The sequence below is a fragment of the Macrotis lagotis genome, chromosome 2 (genome assembly GCF_037893015.1).
Source record: "Macrotis lagotis isolate mMagLag1 chromosome 2, bilby.v1.9.chrom.fasta, whole genome shotgun sequence".
NCBI lineage: Eukaryota > Metazoa > Chordata > Mammalia > Peramelemorphia > Peramelidae > Macrotis > Macrotis lagotis.
Window position 1 is genome coordinate 240,564,350 of NC_133659.1, and position 19,311 is coordinate 240,583,660.

Sequence of the window (19,311 nt, forward strand, 5' to 3'; positions counted from 1 at the left end):
TTATTGATGTTAATTGTGGCCTTAGTCAAGTTCCTCAACCTCAGTTTTCTCTTCTATAAAATTAAGGAAGTTGGACTACATGAGCTCCATGTTCCCTTCCCAGACATTCTGCCTGAGTAAATGAAAATTATTTTAGTGACCTGGGGCTGATATTCATTTTAGGGGGTCCCAGGTCCTGGTAATTGGAGTTGTCCCCTACCTAGTCTGGGCAGTCTTTGGAAGGTTCTCATATATTTTTGAGTGCTCCAGAAGCCTGATGAAGGATGATTTAAAAAAAACAACTATTTTATTGTTTCTTTTGGGTTCTTAATTTTAAAAACCATTTTTATTCTGTTGAGTTCTTACTGATGTTGATTTCATAATGATGACTTTGGACATTAGTAACTTTAATATTACTTCTTTCATTTTTCTCTTTCTCACCTCTTATAATCTATATTGTTAAAACTAGAACTTAACAAAATGCCAGGCACATAGATCAGGTATAATAAATGTTTATTGACTTGAGCTATTAAATCCTTCTCTGAAACATCCTTCATCTGTCCCTCTTTTCTTTCCATTAGCACCTAAGCAGGTTTTCCCAACTTCACTCTCTCCCCTTGCCAATCCACATCACTATCAGTCGTCTCTCCTTTTAAAAAATGCATATGTTTAATCATAAATGCTAATTATCTAAATTCTTTAATGACTCCCTATTGTCTATTGAATAAAGGTCAAAGTTCATTCAAGGTTCTTCAAAATTTAGCATCCCTTTACCTCTCAACTTTATCTCATACTGCTGCTTTCCAATATACTTTACTCCCTAGCCAAACTGGATTACTATCTGTTCCCCCAGGCTCTGTATATACCTGATTTGCCCCAAGGTTATACTAGTCCCTACATCTGAAAATACTCTTTCTCCCCTTGTCTACTTTTGTGATGACCCCACATTCAGTAATAAGGTTTTTACCTTTGGACTATATGTAGAACTTTGTGCTTCTTCAATCAATATAAATATTTTCGCACAGTAGATAGAGCACTGGCCCTGGAGTAAGGAGTACCTGAGTTCAAATCCAGCCTCAGAAACTTAATAATTACTTAGCTGTATGGCCTTGGGCAAGTCACTTAACCCCATTGCCTTGCAAAAAAAACCCTAAAAAAATAAACATAAATATTTTCTGTGCACTTCTAATTCCCATTTAGTTTGTTGTGCAGTTGCTACTTTTAAGTAGCATCCAAATCTTCATGCCCCATTTAAGGTTTTCTTGACAAAGATACTGGAGTGGTTTACAGTTGAGGAAACTGAGGCAAAGAGGGTTCAGTGACTCACCAAGAGTCCCACAGCTAGTATCTGAAGCCAGATTTGAATTTGTCTTCTTGACTCTAGACTTAGTGCTATATCCCAGTGCACCTCTTAGCTTTACTTAAAGTAGCTTATATCTCTAAAAAGGCAGACTTTTATCTTAACTATTGTTACCCTTGTTAACTTTTTCTGATACAAAAAGCTCTGGTACATTTTGAGGAGGGGCTTCTTTCTCTTAATCATTATCACTATTAGATCACTAATCTCACTGTTCTTATTTATTTATCCTCACTTATTTATCCTCCCTGGAACAGCTCACCCAATCAATGGTGGCTCCTTAAAAGGTTTCATCTCAGAAGTGCTCAGACACAATTACAAAAAATGGGAGGAAGACATATATATTCTAAGTAATAACATCATGTAAATTAACTATCAAGATGCATTCAGGATTTATAGGAGTATAATCTTAAAATGATCTTTACAGAAATTATGCTATTTCATTGATAGAGGGACCCCAAAGAAAGTAAATTTTCTGTTCATGCAGGTTGTCACCTTCTTTGCAATTTTGAAAGTTGCTTAAAATACTGAGATTAGTTGACTTGCTCAGAGTCATAGAATTATTATGTGTTAGAGAGAAGACTTGAACCCAGGTCTTTTCCTGGCATGCTTCCTTACTTAATGAATAAAGGAAGACAAATAATTGGATGCATTTTTCTTGTTTATGGTGGGGCCATACCACTATAATAAAAATGATAATACCTAAATTAACTTTTAGATTTAGTGCCATACCAACTTTATAGAATTAGACAAAATAATAACCAATTTTATCTGGAGGGAAAAAAAGGTCAAGAATCTGTACTAATTCACTTATCTTTAGGCAACTAGGTGTCCCTCCATTCCCAGTGGCTTACCATTTTGGTTCCAGACTTGAAGTGGATATCTGATCAACTGTAAGTTCAGAACTTTTGTCCTAATTATTTTCCTCTGAACTTCCTTCTATTTTCTCCTGGGTGTTTTAATGCATTTTAATAAATACTTTAATGACCTTTATTTCCATTTTTCTTCTTTTTTTAGAGTATCACATCATTTACTTCCCCTCAAATTTCACGAATGCCATTAAAAGGGGGGGGGGGGAACCCTCCCTTGTAACAAATAAGCATAGTAAAGGAAAACAAATTCACACATAGGCCATGTATGAAAATATATATCTCATTCTACATCTTAAGTCCATCGCCTTTCAATCAGGAAGTTCATTATCAGTGCTCTGAATTCCCGATTGATCACTGTGTCAGTCAAAAGCTTTCCAAGTTGTTTTTCTTTGGCATGTTATTATAGGCACTATAAATGAAATTATACATTGGAGTTTTTTTGTTGTTATTTTTCTTTGCAAGGCAATGGGGTTAAAGTAACTTCCCCAAGGTCACATAGCTAGGTTATTATTAAGTGTCTGAGGTCAAATTTGAACTCAGGTCCTCTTGACTCCAGGGTCAGTGATCTATCCACTGCACTAGCTGCCTGAAATTATACATTGTTGATGGAGCTGTACTTTAGTCCAACCATAAACTATTTGGAATTATACTTAAAAAAATAGCTAAAATGACTGAGTGATACCATTACTAGGCATATACACCAAAGGGGTCAAAGGTGGGAGGGAAAAAGTCCATCTTTGTCCAAATATTTATAGTAATTTTTTTTGTGGTTTCATAGAACGAGAAACAAAAAAAAAGATCTATTCTCTGAGAGCAGTTGAACAAACTGTGGTATATGAAAAGAATGAAACAACATTAAACTGCATGAGAAGATAATAATTTGCATTGGTAGAAGAAGGTCCTCACTGGGAGCTGTGCCTAGCCAGATGCAACCACAGGTCCATCTTAAAAAAATGAAAAAGGCAACTATTAAGAATTTAGAAAACCTTGGGAAAACTGACATGAACTTAGGCAGAGTGAAGCTAGCAGAACCAGGAAAAAAAACTATATGAAGACCATGGAAGTTAGTTTAGAGATTAGCTCTCCATATGTAAAGAGGCATAATAATGTTTCTCCAGAGTAATAAAGCATCCCCTTTGTCCTTGATTGACTTGTGATTGCACTCCAAGATTTATCTTCTCAAGAGGATTTTATTTTGTTTCTTATTAATCTCTCTTGGTTTACACTCTTTCATAACTTTAAGCTAGTTAATGATACAATCATAGATTGATGTGTGTGATATCACTACTCTACTTGCCTCCTCCCACACCTTTTTGTTGAGATGGACTTAGTCTTCCAATTTTCTCAGTATCCCTAACCTCCTCTAACTGTGATGCTAGCATTGACCTCACAAAGGATAATAGCCTTTACTTTCTTTCATATATATATATATATGGATAATGGATAAAGCAGTGGGAAAGAGAACAAAAGAATGGAATACCATTTGGAGGACTTAGAGAGGCAAGCATTTGATGCTTCTGTTAGTGGCAGCAAAAATCAGACTTCCTGCTTAAATTCCTTCCCCCTGGTGGGAAGAATAGAGAGAAGGATCTTTGAAGAATTACTCAGAAGGGTAACATTTTCCCCTGACTTAAAGGTGGGGAGAAGAGTAAGCTCTCTGAGAAGTACACTGGTTTATCTCATTAATGATTGTCTTTGCCTTTGGCTAAAATGGAACAACAAAGTTAGTTTTATAAATGAAGTCTAAATCTCTAGGATCTTGCCAAAACCCATGGGTGGATGGCATCCTTAACCAACATTGACCCAACATTTCAGGGAATTTTTATACAATTTAGACAAAGAGCAGTAAAATTTTAGGTGGCCAATCAATGAGATTTCACATAGATGACGTGCTTTTACAACCATTTCTCTCAAATCTTACAATATTTACTGAAAATTCCTATTGACAAGAAAGAATTCCACTTATGCTGAAGAATAAATATTTACAAACAACAATAGAATTTTCTCTCTGCTCATCCAGTATGTCTCTTATCTTAAATCAAGGTACTAACATTGTGATAGCCAGATAGTATTGGCAAAGGGATAGTCAACATGCAGAAAAACCTTACATAGCAGACTGCATTTTTTTAGCCCTTAGTTAAAGGCTGAGACAAACTTCTGATCAGAATATATTGCTCAAGAAGTATTAATTCCATCTTAAAGAGTATCAGCTTATATACAAGGAAGCAAATAGTAATTGCAGTTCTGTGATTTGTTATCTTCTCTGAAGAGCATAGTTAGGTGTAGGGAGGAGGAAAAAACCCTTGGGAACCAATCAACTCTTCATATGACAGCAAGATGGAAGATATGAACTCCTTTCTCTCCTTTTATTGGTGTCTGTCTTCAGAAGTTTCTGCAAACTCTCTTGTTAATAGTCTCAGTTCCAACACAGGTGTGTCTTCAAGGAGACATCGTAAGACATCTGAGTTCTGATTAAGGCAGTCACCAATCATGTTACCTAAGGCCTAGTAATCAATCATGTTTTTGTCCTCTGTCAGAATTAATAGCTAGCCTTGATATAGTTTCTACTATATGCCAGGCCTTATGCTAAGCATTTTACAAATAATATCCCATTTGATCTTCACAATAACCCTGGGGAGATAATTACTATTATTATTCCCATGTTATAGATGTGGAAACCGAGGTTTACAGAGATTGTCACTACTTGAGGGCAGCCAGGTGGTGCATAATGCATAGGCAAAAAGACTCCTCTTCCTGACACTAGGTATGAGACCCTGGGCAGGTCACTTAACCTTGTTTGCCTCAGTTTCCTCAACTATAAAATGAGCTGGGGAAGGAAATACTGCTCCAATAACTTTGTACAAGACAACCCCAAATAGAGTCCAGTTCCTTGACTCCAGGCCCAGAATTCTATCCTCTGGGCCATCTAGCTACTCTTATTGTCAGACTTAACCAACATATTGATATGTTTTGCTTAACTGGGCTTCTTTGTTAGCATACAAGGGTTTTATTTGAGAAGGGGGAGGGGTGATTGACAAATGAGTACTCAGACTTATAAAATTTTCCCCTAAGAACCATTTTGACTATATCCCTCAAATTTTGGTATAATGCCTCAATATTGTCATTATCTTTAAAGAAATTATTTGGGTTTCTGTGATTTGTTCTTTGATCTGCCTATTCTTTAGTTTTGCTAGTTAGATAGCAATAATTTTTTAAAATAAGTTTTTATTGATGTCTTTTGATTTTTTACATCACTACAATTTCCTCTTCTTTTCTTTCTCCTATATTCCTCATTGCAGAGAGCTATTTCAAATAACAAATAATATTTTTAAAGGCAAAAAAAAGAAAGAAAAAGAGGGAAAAATCAGCAAAACTGATCAATGCATCAAAAAAGATTGAAAATATGTACAATGTATAGCATTTGTGAATTTCCTATCTCTGCAAAGGAGTAGGGGTGGCTTCTCTTATCTCTTCTTTTGTGCCATGATCTTTATAATTTTGCACCATTCACTTTATTTCTGTGTGTGATTTTCTTGCCATTTACATTGTTATAGTCATTCTTTTAAAAATAATTTTGTTTTTCCAACAACTTGCAACAATAGTTTTCACCAATCACTTTTTTTCAAGGTTTTGACTTTTTACATTTTCTCCCTTCTCTTCCTTCCTTCTCTCTTAAGTGTATAATTGTGTTAAACATAGATTCACATTAATCCTGTTGTGAAAGAATTAAATCCACACAGAAGAAAAAAGATTAGAAAGATTAATAACGAAATAATACATAAGACAACTTTTAAAAATTGAAGATAAAAAACTTTGCTGCATTCAGACTCCAGAGTTTCCGAAACTCTGGCTATGAATGGCATCTTCTATCACAAGTCTTTTGGAATTGTATTTGATTATTGCACTGTTGAAATGAACAAGTCCAGCAGAGTTGATCATCACTCACTGTTGTTATTAGTGCATATGTTCTGATCCTGCTCAGTACACTTAGCATTGGTTTGTGTAAGTCCTTTCAGGCTTTTCTGAAATCCTTACCCTCATAAATTCTTATAGAGCAACAATGTTTCAACACATTCATATACCACAATTTGTTCAGCTATTCCCCCATGGTGGGCATCCCCTCAATTTCCAATTCTTTGCCACTATGAAAAGAGCTTGTTATGGATAATTTAGTACATGTGGGTTTTTTACCCTTTTTCTTGATCTCTTTGGGATATTGCTGGTCAAAGAGAATGCACAGTTCTATTTCCCTTTGGGCATAATTCCAAATTGCTCTCCAGAAAGGTTGGATCAGTTCACAACTCCACTAACAGTGCTTTAGTGTCCCACTTTTCCCACATCTACTCCAGCATTAATTATTTTCCTTTTTTGTTATTTTAAGCAGTTTGATAGATGTGAAGTTTTAATTTGCATTTCCCTAATCAATAATGATTTAGAATGTTATACCTCAAGAAGCAAGTCAGAGATCAAACTATGAAATTTGGGAGTAGAGTTTATTACCTGACTGTGTGAAGTTATATTACCTCAAATCACACAGCACTGAGTGTTCAGAGGACGAGGCTTTTGTAGTATTTTGAGGGGGTGGGTATTGTGAGCAAGCAGGGTACAGAAGCAGGGATAGAAGTTAGATTTATTTCCTTGTAACATGTTTCCTGTGATATAGGGAGTCCAGTGAAGTTTACTATCTTATGGTTCCAGCTGCATCTGGGGAAGGGGGAGGCAGTTTTGGAAGGAAGCAGGAATTTTGCAGATACAGCAAAAAAGAGCGTTTTGTGAGTCTCAGACAAATTTATGGTATATCTTGTGACCCCCAGGGTCAACCATTTGGGTCCCATCAGAATGTTCACAGATCCAAAGATGCCTAGCCAAATTTGTATTACTGAGGAGTTTCTTAGGGCCCAGAAAAGTGTCAAGGACTTCCTTTATACAGGGGTTACACAAATATTAATATTGTACTTCAAGAACAATTTTTCATATGACTTTAGAGAGCATTAATTTCTTCATCTGAGAATTGCTTTTCCATATCCTTTGATCATTTATCAATTGAGGAATGACTTGTTTTCTTATAAATTTGACTCAGTTCTCCATATATTTTAGAAATGAATCCTTTATCAGAAACACTAGTTGTAAAAATTGTTGCCCAATTTAATGCATTCCTTTTAATCTTTTTTTTAAAGCAATAGAATGTTTATTAAAGATATTATTTGAGATTTACAGTTTTCCTCCAATCTTGCTTCCCTCCCCCCACCCCCCCCACCCCACAGATAGCACTCCGTCAGTCTTTAATTTGTTTCCATGTTGTACCTCGATCCAAATTGGGTGTGATGAGAGAGAAATCATATCCTTAAAGAGAACAGAATTCTCAGAGGTAACCAGATCAAACCATAAGACATCTGGGTTTTTTATTTCCGAATTAAAGGGAATAGTCCTTGTACTTTGTTCAAACTCCACAGCTCCTTATCTGGATACAGATGGTACTCTCCTTTGCAGACAGCCAAAAATTGTTCCCAATTGTTGCGCTGATGGAATGAGCAAGTCCTTCAAGGTTGAACATCACTCCCATGTTGCTGTTAGGGTGTACAGTGTTTTTCTGGTTCTGCTCATCTCACTCAGCATCAGTTCATGCAAATCCCTCCAGGTTTCCCTGAAATCCCGTCCCTCCTGATTTCTAATAGAACAATAGTATTCCATGACATACATATACCACAGTTTGCTAAACCATTCCCCAATTGAAGGACATTTACTGGATTTCCAATTCTTTGCCACCACAAACAGGGCTGCTATAAATATTTTTGTACAAGTAATGTTTTTACCCTTTTTCCTCATCTCTTCAGGGTATAGACCCAGTAGTGGTATTGCTGGGTCAAAGGGTATGCACATTTTTGTTGCCCTTTGGGCATAGTTCCAGATAGCTCTCCAGAAGGGTTGGATGTGTTCACAGCTCCACCAACAGTGTAATAGTGTCCCAGATTTCCCACATCCCTTCCAACAATGATCATTATCCTTCCTGGTCATACTGGCCAATCTGAGAGGTGTGAGGTGGTACCTCAACGAAGCTTTAATTTGCATTTCTCTAATAATTAATGATTTAGAGCATTTTTTCATATGGCTATGGATTGCTTTGATCTCCCCATCTGTAAATTGCCTTTGCATATCCTTTGACCATTTATCAATTGGGGAATGGCTTTTTGTTTTAAAAATATGACTCAGTTCTCTGTATATTTTAGAAATGAGTCCTTTGTCAGAATCATTAGTTGTAAAGATTGTTTCCCAATTTACTACTTTTCTTTTGATTTTGATTACATTGGTTTCATCTGTGCAAAACCTTTCTAATTTAATGTAATCGAAATCATCTAATTGGTTTTTAGTGATGTTCTCCAACTCTTCCTTAGTCATAAACTGTTCCCCTTTCCATAGATCTGACAGGTAGATTAGTCCTTGATCTTCTAATTTGCTTATAGTATTGTTTTTTATGTCTATGTCCTGTAACCATTTGGATCTTATCTTGGTAAAGGGTGTGAGGTGTTGGTCTAATCTAAGTTTCTTCCATACTAATTTCCAATTATCCCAGCAGTTTTTATCAAAGAGGGAGTTTTTATCCTGGTGGCCTGACTCTTTGGGTTTATCAAACAGCAGATTACTATAATCCTTTCCTGCTTTTACACCTAGTCTATTCCACTGGTCCACCACTCTATTTCTTAGCCAATACCAAACAGTTTTGATGACTGATGCTTTATAATATAATTTTAGATCGGGTAGTGCTAAGCCACCTTCGTTTGCATTTATTTTTCATTAAGCTCCTGGCAATTCTTGACTTTTTATTTCTCCATATGAATTTACTTACAATTTTTTCTAGTTCATTAAAGTAATTTTTTGGAATTTTGATTGGTAGGGCACTAAACAGATAGTTTAGTTTTGGTAGAATTGTCATTTTTATTATATTAGCTCTACCTATCCATGAGCAGTTGATATTTGCCCAGTTATTTAAATCTGATTTAATTTGTGTGAGAAGTGTTTTATAATTGTTTTCAAAAAGATTCTGAGTCTGTCTTGGCAAATAGACTCCCAAGTATTTTACACTGTCTGAGGTTACTTTGAATGGAATTTCTCTTTCTAGCTCTTCCTGCTGTTTCTTGCTAGTCATCTATAGGAAAGTTGAGGATTTATGGGGGTTTATTTTATAACCTGCAACTTTGCTAAAATTGCTAATTGTTTCCAGTAGTTTTTGATATAATTTCTTGGGATTCTCTAGGTAGACCATCATATCATCTGCGAATAGTGAGAGTTTTGTCTCTTCCTTCCCAATTCTAATTCCTTTAATTTCTTTTTCTTCTCTAATTGCTGATGCTAACATTTCTAATAAAATATTGAATAGTAGTGGTGATAATGGGCACCCTTGTTTAACCCCTGATCTTATTGGGAATGCCTCTAGCCTCTCCCCATTGAATATAATGCTTGTTGATGGTTTGAGATAGATACTGCTACTTATTTTAAGGAACAGTCCATTTATTCCTACACTCTCTAGTGTTTTTAATAGGAATGGATGCTGTATTTTGTCAAAAGCTTTTTCAGCATCTATTGATATGATCATATGATTTCTGATAGGTTTGTTATTGATATAATTGAGTATACTAACAGTTTTCCTAATATTGAACCAACCCTACATTCCTGGAATAAATCCTACTTGATCATAATGTATTATCCTAGGGATGACTTGTTGTAGTCATTTTGCTAAGATTTTATTTAGGATTTTTGCATCTATATTTATGAGGGAAATAGGTCTATAATTTTCTTTCTCTGTTTTAACTCTTCCTGGTTTAGGTAGCAGTACCATATTGGTTTCATAGAAAGAGTTAGGCAGAGTTCTATCTTTCCCTATTTTTCCAAAGAGTTTATATAGGATTGGAACCAATTGTTCCTTAAATGTTTGGTAGAATTCACTTGTGAATCCATCAGGCCCTGGAGATTTTTTTTTAGGGAGTACAATAATTGCTTGTTGAATTTCTTTTTGTGAGATAGGGTTGTTTAGGTATTTAAGCTCTTCTTCATTTAACCGGGGCAACTTATATTTTTGTAAATATTCATCCATTTCACTTAGATTATCAAATTGGCATAGAGTTGGGCAAAATAATTTCAAATTATTACTTTAATTTCCTCCTCATTGGTGGTGAGTTCACCTTTTTCCTTTATGATACTAGCAATTTGGTTTTCTTCTTTCTTTTTTTTAATCAAATTGACCAGAGGTTTATCAATTTTATTGGTTTTTTCATAATACCAACTTTTGGTTTTATTTATTAATTCAATAGATTTTTTGCTTTCAATTTTATTAATTTCTCCTTTCTAATTTGGTATTTGATTGGGGATTTTTGATTTGTTCTTTCTCTAAGTTTTTTAGTTGCATGTTTAGTTCATTGATTTCCTCTTTCTCCGATTTATTCATGTAAGCATTTAGAGCTATAATATATCCCCTGAGAGTTGCTTTGAATGAATCCCATAGGTTTTGGTATGTTGTTTCATTATTATCATTATCTAGGATAAAATGGTTAATTCTTTCTAGAATTTGTTTTTTGGTCCACTCATTTTTTAAGATGAGGTTATTCAGTTTCCAATTTGCTCTGGGTCTATATCTCCTTGGCCCAGTATTGCATATGACTTTTATTGCATTGTGATCTGAGAAAGATGTATTCACTATTTCTGCCTTTCTGCAGTTGATCATTAGGTTTTTATGTCCTCGTACATGGTCAATTTTTGTATAGGTTCCATGTACTGCAGAGAAAAAGGTATATTCCTTCCTATCCCCATTCAGTTTCCTCCATAAGTCTACCATATCTAATTTTTCTAACAATCTATTTACCTCCCTAATTTCTTTCTTGTTTGTTTTATGATTTGATTTATCTAGATCTGATAGCGGGAGGTTGAGGTCTCCTACTAGTAGAGTTTTGCTGTCTATGTCTTCCTGTAATTCTTTCAGCTTCTCCTCTAAGAATTTGGGTGCTGTCCCACTGGGTGCATATATATTCAATATTGAAATGACTTTATTGTCTATGGTACCTTTTAGGAGGATAAAGTTTCCTTCCTTATGTCTTTTAACGCTATCTATTTTTGCTGCTGCTTTGTCTGAGATAAGGATTGCTACCCCTACTTTTTTTACTTCAGCTGAAGCAAAATATATTTTGCTCCAACCTTTTACCTTTACTCTATATGTATCTCTCTGCTTCAAATGAGTTTCTTGTAAGCAGCATATTGTAGGATTCTGTTTTTTAATCCACTCTGCTATTTGCTTATGTTTTAAGGGAGAGTTCATCCCATTCACATTTAAGGTTATGATTACTAATTCTTTATTGCCCTCTGTGCTATCTTCCCTCTGCTTGTATTTTTCCCCCTTTACCCCCCTTTTATCCATATTCCCCAGTATTTTGTTTTTGAATACCACCCCTTCAGTGTGTTTGCCCTCCTATATCACTCCCTCCCCTTTCTTTCCCCTTTCCCTGTTCCCTTCCCTTCCTTTTGTTATTTCCCCTTATTTCCTCCATTCCCCTTCCCTTTCTCTGTCCCTCCTCCCCTTTTCCCCTTTTACTTCTTGAAAGGTTAGATGTTTTATAAGTTAACTGAGTATATGTAGGTTGACTTAAGCCAAGTCTGATGAGAAGAAGATTCAGGTGTTTCTCCTCTACTCCCTTCTTCCCCTCTATTACCATAGGTTTTTTGTACCTCTTAGTGTAATGAGATTTGCCCCATTCAATCCCCTCCCTCCTCCCGTCTCTTTCCTGTCTCCCTTTTTAGGGAGGTAGTGTATTTTTTTTAGATCATTCTATCTAAGTCATAGAAAATTCTGAGTGTCTGACCCTTCTAGTTCAGTATATTCTGTTGAATAGAGTCCAAATTCCTGAGAGTTATTAGAGTCTTTCTCCCTGGTGGAGTTAAAGTCAGTTACATCCCATTAGATATCAGTCTCCTGGATAGGTCATGGATGTCCAGCATTTCTGGCTAGGTATATTCTCTCTGTTAGAGTTACATTTCTCAGGATTCTCAGGATTTATGAGAGTCTCTACCCCCCCCCCCCATGCTGGGATATAGCCAGTTTCAACTTGCTGGATTGCATTTTTTTTCCTTTTACCGCCCCCCCCCTTTTTTTTTTACCTTTTCATGTGTCTCTTGAACCTCCTGTTTGATATCCAAATTTTCTGTTTAGCTCTGGTCTTTTCATCAGAAATTTTTTGAATTCTTCCATTTTGTTCAATGTCCATCTTTTTCCCTGGAAGAGAAGGCTCAGCTTTGCAGGAAAGTAGATTCTTGGCTGCATTCCAAGCTGTCGTGCTCTTCGAAATATCTCGTTCCAGGCCCTTTGATCCCTTAAAGTTGATGCAGCCAGGTCCTGTGTGATCCTTACTGTGGCTCCTCGATATTTAAATTGTTTCTTTCTGGCTGCTTGCAGGATTTTCTCTTTTATCTGATAGTTCTGGAGTTTGGCCACAACATTCCTTGGTGTTTTCCTTTTAGGATCTTTTTCTGGTGGGGATCCATGTACTCTTTCAATAACTACTTTGCCCTCCGATTCCATGATGTCAGGGCAGTTTTTCATCACTAGATCCTGTAATATTAAGTCCAGGCTTTTTTTCTCTTCAATGTTTTCAGGAAGTCCTATAATTTTCAGGTTCTCCCTCCTCGATCTATTCTCGAGGTCAGTGGTTTTGTTGATGAGGTATTTCACATTTGCTTCCATTTTTTCTATTTTTTGATTTTGTTTAACTGACTCTTGCTGTCTCGTGGAGTCATTAGTTTCTGTAGACTCCATTTTTTGGGGGGGGGAGAGGAGTTTTCTTCATTAACCTTTTCCAATTGGTCGATTCTACTTTTGAAAGAGCTTTCCATTTGACCAATTGAGGTTTTGAGAGAATTAATTTCTTTTTGCATTTGCTCATTTGAGGATCTGAGAGAATTATTCTCATTTTGCAAGGTATTGTCTCCCCCAAATTTTCCAGTTGATTTTTAAACTCCTTCCTTATTTCTTCAAGGAAGTCTTTCTGTGCTGGAGACCAGATTGTATTCTCCTCAGAGGTTCCAGGTGGGGTCTTTCCCTTCCAGGAATTTTTCTTTGGATCCACCTTTCTGCTGACCCTTCTTCATTATGCTAAGACCTTGAGTTGGGTGGGGCTGGTTCACCTGGGCTTGGGATCTCTAAAGGCTTTACTGAGTGCAGTTTCTCTGGCTGGCCAGTAGGAGGTGCTGGTTGCCCTCTCTGGGGTGTCTGTGACCTGGGTTGGGAGGCCTCCCTTTGCTTGAGGGAGGGAATTGGAGCTATTGAATTCTTTTGCCTTCAATCAATGGTGGGCTTTACCCTGGCCTGAGGTGATTCCTCAGCTGGGCTGGTTCTTTTGCTCACACACCTGGGCCTGAGGCAGAAATAATTTGCATTTGTTTGGGAGGAGACCTCAGTGCAATGGAGGCGTGGCCTCAGAGTTTCTCAGACCTGAGGAGCCCAGGGATGGTGTCCACAGCTCTCCTGCACCAGACCTCTTCCCGCAGCCCCTTCCCCAAGCTCCAGGGGGACAGCCCCAACACCAGCGCCTCTGCTTCCCCGCGGACCCAAGCCCCCTTCGTCCAGCCCCACCGCTGATCCAGCAGGTCTGGCTCTCGGGCCCTCAGACTCCCGGTTCCGATTCAGCTGTTGGTCTGGCTGATCTTCCCTGGGAGCTCAGACTCACCTGCTGGTACTCAGCCAAGGCTGCTGCGGGAGACGAATCCTGAGGTAGATTTTCCTCTCCTGGCTTTTCTTTCTGGGTTTCCTGGTTTGGATTTCTTTTAAGAGGTTTGTTTCATGTGATAGATGGGGAAGAGATCAGGAGACTAGAACTGTGCCTGTCTTCTCTCCGCCATCTTGGCCCCGCCTACCCATTCCTTTTAATCTTGGCTACATTGGTTTTGTTTGTGCAAAACTTTTCAATTTAATGTAATCAAAACTGTCCATTTTGTCTTTGGTCATAAATTAACAGATAAACTATTCCTTGTTCTCCTAAATTGGCTTATGCTATCACCTTTTATGTCTAAATCCTGTACCCATTTCAACCTTATCTTGATCTAGGGTGTAAAATGTTGATCTATGACTAGTTTCTACCATACTATCTTCCAGTTTTCCCAGCAATTTTTAGAGAAGAATGAGTTCTTACTCAGAAGCTGGAATCTCTGGGTTTATCAAACAGTGGATTACCATAGTCATTTACTACAGTTTTTTTTTTTTGCACCTAGTCTATTCCATTGATCCATCACTCTATTTCTTAGCCAGTATCAAACAGTTTTGATGATTGATGCTTTATAATATTATATTTAGATCTAGTATGGCTAGATGTACTTTTGTTCCTCCATATGAATTTAGTTTCTATTTGTTCTAGTCCAATAAAATAGTTTTTTTGGAAGTTTGATAGGCATGCCACTGAATAAGTAATTTAATTTAGGTAGAATTGTCATTTTTATTATATTAGCTTGGCCTACACCTGAGCAATTGACATTTGCCCAGTTATTTAGATCAGATTTTATTTGTGTGAATAGTGTTTTATAATTGTATTCATATAGTTTCTGAGTCTGCCTCAGTAGGTAGACTTCCAAGTATTTTATGTTGTCTACCATTACTTTGAATGGGATTTCTCTTTCTGTCTCTTGTTGTATCTGGTTAGTGATTGTAGTCATTGTTCATATTGTTTCTTGATTCTACTTGTATCACTCTCAATCTCTTGTATTTATCTCATTGGTTGGTTGGTTGGTTGGTTGGTGTCCTTCTTCTTGAAGAGGACCATAATGACATCACTATGTTAGTCTTACAGTGTGTCTGACTGTGGTTGATCAGACCAATACAAGCCCAGAATGCTCTAATAGTTTATCTGATTTCCTTTGAGCTACTTCATTTCTGCTTTGTTCATAGAGCACAGAGCAATCTCTCTGATAAGGGTACATTATGCATGGGTCTACAATGTTGCTAAATTGATTTCAGAATTCTCAAGAGAGATCTTGAGAGTGTCCTTGTATCACTTTTTTTGATCCCCTTGTGAATGCTTTCCCTATGTGAGTTCTCCATAAAATAGTCTTTTTGGCAAGCTTACTTTATTTGGCATTAGAACAATGTGTCCAGAGAGAGGAAGAGAAGGGGAGGGAGGGAGAGAGAGAGAGAGAGAGAGAGAGAGAGAGAGAGAGAGAGAGAGAGAGAGAGATTTATCACATACATTATTTCTTTTTCTTTTTTTAAAGAAATATTTTATTTATTTTGAGTTTTACAATTTTCCCCCCATTCTTGCTCCCCCCCCCCACAGAAAGAAGGCATTCTGTTAGTGCTTACATTGATTTCATGTTATACATTGATCTCAGTTGAATGTGATGACAGAGAAATCATATCCTTAAGGAAGAAAAATAAAGTATGAGATAGTAAAATTACCTAATAATATAACACTTTTTTTCCCTAATTTGACGGTAATAGTCTTTGGTCTTTGTTCAAAGTCCATAATTCTTTCTCTGGATACAAATGGTATTCTCCATTGCAGATAGCCCAAAATTGTCCCTGGTTGCTGCACTGAAGAGATGAGCAAGTCCATCAAGGTTGATCATCACTCCCATGTTGCTGTTAGGGCGTACAGTGTTTTTCTGGTTCTGCTTATCTTGTTCAGCATCAGTTCATGCTTTCCAGGCTTCCCTGAATTTCCATCTTCCTGGTTTCTAATGGAGCAATAGTGTTCCATGACATACATATACCACAGTTTGTTAAACCATTCCCCAGTTGAAGGACATTCACTTAATTTCCAATTTTTTGCCACCACAAACAGGGCTGCTATAAATATTTTCACATACATTATTTCTTCCAGCACAATTTTTCATTACATTCATGGACAGGCATACCTTGAAAATATTTTGAATTTCATTACAAACCACTGCAAGAAAGGGAGTCATATGAATTTTTTGGTTTCTCACTATATATAAACACTATATTCATACTACACTATAGTCTACTAATTGTGCAATAGTATTTTGTCTAAAATATTCATATTCCTTAATAAAAAAACCTTTATTGTTAAAAATGCTAACCATCACCTAAACCTTTAATGAGATATAATCTTTTTACTGGTGGTGAGCCTTGCTCAGGGTGGTGGTTGCTGAAGCCTGGGGTGACTGTGACATTTCCTAAAATAAGACAACAGTGAAGTTTGCTGCATTGATTGATTCTTTCAATTGAACACTTAGAGATCATTGTAGGCCTCTACATTAATTGGCCAAATTTCAATATTATTGTATCTCAGGGAAGAAGTAGGTCCAAGGAGAGATAGAGAGAAATGGGGAATGGCTGATTGATGGAGCAATGGATGGATGAAGTTAATGAAGTTAAACATCTTATATGAGTACAGTTTGTAGCATCTCAAAAAGCAATTGATACAGTAACATCAAAGATCACTGAACACAGATCACCACATCCAAAATGTGACAGACATGATGACAGACATGCTTTTGGAAAAATGGCACAAGACTTGTTTGATGTAGGATTGTCACAAAACTTTTGTAAAATAATAAAAAAAACCAAAATCCTAATTGAGAAATGATTAACAGATATGAACAGTTTTCAGATGAAGAAATTAAAGCTTTCTATAGTGATATAAAAATGCTTTAAATCACTATTTTTTCTGAATATTATTTTATTTTTATTTTTCCAATTACATAAAAAACAGTTTTCAACTTTCATCTTTTTGTAAATTTTTGAGTTCCACATTTCTCTACTTCCCTCCTTTCCTTCCTTCCCCCCACCCCATAACAACAAGGAATCTGATATGGATTATACACTTGCAATCATGCTTAATATATTTCCATATTAGTCTTATGAAAGAAGAGTCAGAACTTAAGAGGGAAAAAAGCTATGATAAAGAAAAAAACATAAAACAAGTTTTAAATAGTGAAAATAGTATACTCTGGTCTGTATTCAGACTCCAGTTTTTTCCTCTGGATGTGGATTGCATTTTCCATCACAAGTCCTAAATCACAATTGATCAAAGAAATGGAAACTAAAACAATTCTAAAGTACCAGCTTTTAGATTAGCTGATATTACAGAAAAGGAAAATTATAAATGTTGGAGGGAATGTGGGAAAAATGAGAACCTAATGCATTGTTGGTAGAGTTGTGAATTGATTCAACCATTTTGGAGTGCAATTTGAAATGAGGCTCAAAGGCTTATACAACTCGAATCCCCTTTGATCCAACAATATCACTACTAGAAATCACCCCAAAGAGATCATAAAAATGGGAAAAGGACCCACATATACAAAAATAGTAGCTCTTTTTGTGGTGGCAAAGAATTGGAAATTGAGGGGATGCCCATGATTTGGGGAATGGCCAAACAAGTTTTGGTATATGAATGTGATGGAGTACTATTGTTCTTTAAGAAATCCTGAGCTATCCACAACCAGAGGAAAAACTATGGAGTTTGAATACAGAGCAAAGCATACTATGTTCTCTTTTTAAAACTTATGCTTTTTTCTGTTTCTCATGGGGGTTCTTTTTTGGTTCTGATTCATCTTTTACAATATTACTAATATGGAAATATGTTAAGCATGATTGTACATGTATAACCCAAATCAGCCTTGCTGTTGTAGGGAAAGAAAGGAAAGGGAGGGAGGTAGAAAAGCATGGATTTCAATATTGAAAACTATCTTTACAAATAAATGAAAAAAATTAAAATAACATTTAAAAAACTTATGCTTTTTCATTTTTTCTCATATTTTTTTCCTCCTTTAGTTCTAATTCTTCTTTCACAACATGACTATCAGAGAAATATTTTAAACACAATTTAAGATGTACAACCTATATCAGATTACAAACAACATGAGACCTGGGAAGACCAAGGTACATGGCATCCTGGGCCAGCACCAATCATCTTCACTTTTGTCTTGCCACTGGACTTTGATGATTCTGGAGAAAAATGTGAGGCTGATGATTTTGCATGGCTCTACCTCATTTAAATCCAATCCAGGCACAAGTCAAGACATTACCCTCATGACATCGATGGTCCTCATCAAGAACAAAGGACAAACAAATTGCATGTCTTGAGGCAGAGTGAAGATGACAGAGTAAAGGCAGAAATTCACCTGATTTCTCCTCCAAACCCCTTCAAATACCTTTAAATAATGACTCTAAACAAGAATTCTAGAATGGCAGAACCCACAAAAAGATGGAGTGAAACAGTTTTCCAGCCCAAGACAAATTAGAAGGTCAGCAGGAAAGATGTGTTGCACCAGGGTGAGAGAGGAATATGGTGCGGTGCAGGCTACACCAATGCAGACCAACCCCCAGCATCCAGAAACAGTAGTGACTGAATCAGTGGCAGCAGAGGTGGTTTCTAGACCTCTCAGTCCAGAGATGCCAAAAACATCAGGAAAAGTCTGTTACACTAGGGTGAGAGTGGAGTACAGTTCAGCTCAGGCCACGGCAATGCAGACTTGGCCCCAGCAGACCAGGAGCAGGTCTTGGGAGTTACTGAATCAGCAATGGCAGCAGGTACTTTTGGAGCTCTCAGCCCACAAAGATTAAGAGGATTGGAAGGAGATTACAAAAGGTTGCTTCGGTAGCACTGAGGCAGAGCTCTGTTGCTTTGCCCATACTCACAGTCCCACACACAAAGAGAGAGTAGTAGCATATCAGGAACTTGCTACCATAGTTCCAGGATGGAAAACAGTGCTTGTGGTCTCTCATAGACCACAGCAGAGACCAAGAGAATATTAACATCTCTTAGATCATACTACTTTAAAAGAACTAAAAACTTGCAGGTCCCCAGAATGATCTCTGAAAACAGCTGCACAAAATCCCCAGAAGCTTGGGACAGTGTGTGAGGAATATGGGGTGTTTGAGTTTCACAAGAATATAATAGGAAAATTATTAGTTTACATTACAGAGATTGGGGTTTGCCTGTATTGTTGCCTATGGGCAAAGACTTATCCTCACCTGATCAAAAAAACCTGAGATTAGAGCGGGTCTGCCCCACCTAGTTCTAAATTAACCTAGGGTCTGAGTCCTTTTCCTTTGCACATGCTCAAGGAAGTAGCTGTTCTTGCTCATCAGTATAATGAACAGGGAGGGGA